Source organism: Gavialis gangeticus, unplaced genomic scaffold (genome assembly GCF_001723915.1).
Source record: "Gavialis gangeticus isolate Ggan-Ray unplaced genomic scaffold, GavGan_comp1, whole genome shotgun sequence".
NCBI lineage: Eukaryota > Metazoa > Chordata > Crocodylia > Gavialidae > Gavialis > Gavialis gangeticus.
Window position 1 is genome coordinate 45983771 of NW_017728997.1, and position 4996 is coordinate 45988766.

General features: G+C 54.3%; 1 protein-coding gene across 5 annotated transcripts in view; it reads left to right on the forward strand.

Annotated features, from left to right (window-relative positions):
* Positions 1-4996, forward strand: part of TRAIP (TRAF interacting protein) — a 43883-nt gene that overhangs the window by 7805 nt on the left and 31082 nt on the right. The window lies entirely within an intron of this gene.

The following is a 4996-nucleotide window of genomic DNA, read 5'->3' on the forward strand; positions in this document are numbered from 1 at the left end:
CCCCCCCCAGCCCTGCTCATGCCTTTCACTCCCCCCACAGCCTTGCTGTTGCCCCAGCCCCTGCTCCCCCAACCCTGCTGGAGGGGGCCCCCAGCTGCCAGGGCTACAGACCCTGGTCTGCAGTTCCCTGCCCCTGCTCTCCTTTGCTGCCTGCTGCGGGGTGGGGTGGGGTGGGGTGGGGCTGGCTCCCCACCATGGTGTGCACTCCCAAGGGGGGCAGAGGAGACCTGTGCCCCCCAGATCTGTACACAGGGCAGAGGCAGGCTGTGGGCTTGGTCTCCCACCCTGCTGCCCTCCCTCAGGGCCTCTGTAGCCCGGCAGGCATGACCCAGCACAGCAGGGAAGAGAGGTGCCACGTGGAGAAGCTGTTCACTGCTGTGATCTCCACACTGCCCTGGCAACACACCTCCTGCGCATGGGGCTGCTTTGAGGGGGCAACCTTGCGCCGCTGCTCTCACTGCAACTGCGCGCACACAGGGGATGCATTGCCAGGGCACTGTGGAGCAAGCAGCAGCGAGCAGCTTCTCCGCTTGGCCCTGCTGTTCCCTGCAGTGCCAGGTTGCACCCATCAGGCTGCAAAAACCCTGGGGGAGGGCAGCAGGACTGGAGTCGAAGCCCACAGCCTGCACCCACCCTGCACACAGATCTGGGGGGGGCAGTTTCCCCCTGCCCTCCTGGGGAGTGCACACTGGGCGGAGAGCCAACCCTGCCCTCCAGACTAGCTGCCCTGGGCCCTGTCTCACTCTCCTCTGGGGCCCTGCAGCTGTGTGTTGCGGCCCTGGGCCCCATGTACCGCCCAGCTCCCTCCCTCCCTACGGGGGCATCAATTCCTCTCTTCCCCACCCCTCGCATGCATGTGGTACCCTGTGTCTCACCGCCCTTATCCTGCTCCCTCCCAATTCCTAGCAGGTTAGAACTCTGCCAGCCTGCAGGGAGCTCATTGCAAAACTCCAAAATCCATGAGTTTCTCTAGTAAAAAGATAAAACCCGCTGTTTACTCCATTTTTCTGTGGGAAACAAAAAACCTGGATTCTTGGCAATCAAATGCACATCTCTCTTCTCAGGCTCCTTTTCGGGTTTCTGTTGAGAGCATTTGATGGTTGTGTTAGGGCCAAGACAGGTGGGGGGGGCGTTTAAACTCTGGGGTACTTAATCAAGCCAATCCATACAGCTTAGCCAAACTGGACAGATTTGAGCTGTTTGGTAAGGAGCTGTTATAGAGATACTGTGTTTGGCCACTTTTTAGATTCCATAACCGTCTGTGTCATGCAAAATTTGCTTTTTCTGTGTACAGGTTTTTTAAAACTTATATTTGCCTTATGTATGGAAATGGGGGGGAGTCATTAAAAAGAAATGGGGCAGAGTGGTAATAACAGCTCGTTTAATAAGGGGACTTAGAAGGAAGCTCAAGTCCTAGACATGCTTCCAGCTCACTGGACTTGATGAGTTTTCAAGTTAATGTCCTTTTTAAATAAATCAGAGCAGGGAATTCTGTACCTCTTGCTCTCTCAAAGTAGCAGCAACCCTGATAATTTTAGGAAAATTGCCTTGATTTAGGGATGTGCCTGAATGAATCACTTGGTGCCAGCAGCAGGTATGGTGACTAACTCTGAAGAATCCTGAATGCAAAGGGTTAAAGCAGGATATGACAGTGTTCTATATTCTAGTCAGTAGTTTCACATTGACAAAGTCCTATTTCCTGTGTGGCTGAATCAACTGTTTAAAAAAAATGCATTGACCTTGGTATAATGGGACTCTTATACCCTCTTGTGTTTAAGATGAGCGTGTGCAGTGATTACCATAATTAGCATTGCCATGGCAACAGCTATGTGTATATCATATATAAAAACATGCCAGACTTCAACGTAGGTAACCAGGCCATCTTCAGACTCTGTAACAAAGAAGCCAGAAGAGGTGGAAAGCATCTGTTCTAGCTGGGTGCCCAAGACTAGGGCTTAGAGAAGAAAAAGTTGCCTTTAGCACATAGACCAGTTCTTGCAAGAGGCACTAGCTGCATTACAAAAAGGAAATCTGGGATACTGTCTGCCCCCCCATCACTGGCATCACTGCTGTAGCCAGTGGAACAGGCTGGCAGGCAGGGGCAGGCCTGTGGACCGAGTCTGGCAGGGAGGCAGAACTGCCTGGTGCCACTCTGCCCCCCGCTACTGGACTGCACCTTGGGCTGCTGCGATTCCGGGATTCTTGTTTTAATTTTTACCAACTGGCTGGAACTGGCCTTTGAAATCTGAGACTGTCCCAGGCAAACTGCGACATATGGTCACTCTAGATAAAGCTCTCTAAAAAAAGCTTTTTTCCTTTCTGCTGATTTATTCCTCTTCTCCTCAATATTTCTTTAGTGCTACCACAGCTTCTTCTGGGAACTCATTTTTATTCTACCTAGCTTCCTCTCTGCTGATTCTCCAACAAAGATCTTCACAGAGATGCCCATGAGCATGGGAGAAGTCATTCTTTTGTGTCCCAGCCCAGTGTTTCATGGTAACTTGTCATGCCACTGAAGAGAGAATCCTGCTACTGTTAAACAAGCTGTAAGCTCTCACTGTACAACTTCACAAATTAGCAAGTAGATGGAGCCACTTAGCAGCTGGAGAAAGTTGGAAGTCCTTGTATCCAAACAGTCTAAGTTGTTTCAAATAGTCCCTAATATTTAGTTTTACTGCTTGTTTTAACAGGGCACAAGTACACAGTGAGAAATGCCGTTATGCTGGGTGGTTTACACTGTGCTGGCATGTCACAAATAGTTTGTGTTGCACTTATCTTTTAAATCAGGGGTGGGCAATTATTTTGGGCAGAGGCCACTTACCCAGTTTTGGCAGATTGTCAAGAGCCATATGGGTAGCCCCGCCCCTTGATAGGTGACCTGCCCCCTGGTCATCAACTTGAAACCAGTGTCCCAATGTCTTGGGACCAGTGTCCCAGGGCCAGCACCAGTGGGCCCAAAGTGGGACACAGGCTGGCAGGGTTCTGTGGAGCCAAGCTGGGCTGCACTAGCGGGGATGGGGAGGAGCTGGCCCAGCTGCATTGAGCCAGTGCTGGCTGGGACCCCTGTACTCCTGCCACCCTGCTCTAGGCCTTGCTGGCGCTGGCCCCGGGACACTAGTGTGGGCCCTGTGCTCTCACTGGCTCCCTGCCCACTCACTCCCAGTGCCCCCCAGCCCTGCGGTGCAGGCGGGGTGCAGCACACAGCCCCAACCCCCTGCTCACCAGCAGGGAAGAAGCCAGTGCTGAGCGCAGGGAAAAAGCGGCCCCTCGCCCGCCCCATGGCTGGCGCTCCCTGCTGCAGGTGCTCACAGCCTGCGCAGGGCTGTATGGAGCAGGTGCAAGTGGCTGCAGCACAGGGTACTGGGCACAGGGCAGGTGAGGGGCTGCTTTTCTCTGCGCTCAGTACCAGCTTCTAAGCCAGCTCTGCTGCCAGCCTGGGCCCTGTGCTGGCTCTGGGCTCGCCCATCAGAGCTGCACATGGTGGCAGCAGCTGTGGCCCCCCTGCTTGCCACAGCAGCCGCAGGGCTATCCGGAGCAGGCACAGGTAGCCCCATGCAGGCTGTGAGCAGCTGCAGCACGGGGCGCCAGCCACGGGGTGGGTGTGGGGCTGCTTTCCTCCACCCCCCACGCTCAGCTTTTCCCTGGGCCGCATTTCCCAGGGCTCCTTCCCTGCCCGGGGTCCTCCCCTGCCCTTCCCCCTTACCTGCGGTTCTGGTACGGGTCAGCCATGTGATCCCAGGCCAGAAACTCCCACTGGGGTTTCCAACTGTTGGGTGCCAGCCCAGCCCTGCTGTTGTGGGAGTCTGCCAGGCTTCCCCTGGGTCCTACTGCCTTTGGTTCCTGTCTTTTTTGACAGGAACCAAGGGCAGAGAAATATTAATTTTCTAAATTTTTTAGGAGCCTCTCGGGCCGGATAGAATGGCCTCACAGGCCAAATCCGGCCCGTGGGCCATATTTTGCCCACTCCTGTTTTAGGTAAAGCTTAGCTCACAGTATAGAATCATATACAGAATGACGAAGTCTTAAGTAGAGAGAGATGGAAATGCTCTCTAATTATCCTGATTTTTCTCCCTGTAGCAGGTTACTCTTCCCTTTGGAGACTATTCCACACTTGTAACATCTCACTGTTGAGAAACTTTCCTTCAGGCTCAGCCTAAATATTCCCTGTCTTAATTTTACCTTATTCTTAAAGCTTGTCAGCACTGCCTGCAGTGATTTTTATCATTATCAAGGATCCAGGTTTTCTGTTCGCTATAGAAAAATGTTGATTTTTCTCCTTTAAAGGAGAAAAACATGGGAAACCATAGGTTTCCCTCTGCAAGCTGGAAAGTTCCAGCCTGCAAGGAGCTGCTTGGGGTTAGGGAGCGTGGGATGCAGGGGGCGCCATGTGCATATGGGTATCCACGTAGCCAGCATTACAGCCAGGCAGTGGGGGAGAGCAGTTGCCTGCAGGTAAGTCTGGGGGGTGTGGGGAGCAGGGGAAAGATTGAAGCCCCCACAGTGAAGGAGTGAGTGGGGCAGGGCTGGGGGTGCTGGCCAGTTGAGCCATGTTTCGGGGCTGGGGCTGGGGCAGGAATGCGCAGCTGCAGGGCCTAGCCGGAAAATGGGATGGAGCACACATAGCCCATCCTTAGGGCATCAAGGGGGCCAGCTCCCTGCTGTCGCATTCACTTCCAGGGGGTACACATGCCTCTCCTGATTGGTACATGGAATGGAGGCAGGCTGCCCACTGCAGGGCTTGGGACTCCCCACCCTGCTGCTTCCCCCTCTGGGTCCTCTATGGCCCAGTGAATGCGACCTGGCACGGGGAGGCTTGGTGCTACTGCTTCTTGGCACCCCACACTGTTGTGGTGAGGTTCTTCCTGGAAGCAGCAGGAGCAGCAGCACAGTACTGTGTCCCTCTGCTGCTGCCAGGTGGGCAGGGAGCAGCTCACCATGGCACCGTGGCTGGTGCAGGGCTCTTGGTAGTGGTGGCTGCACCAAGCCTCCTCGTCTG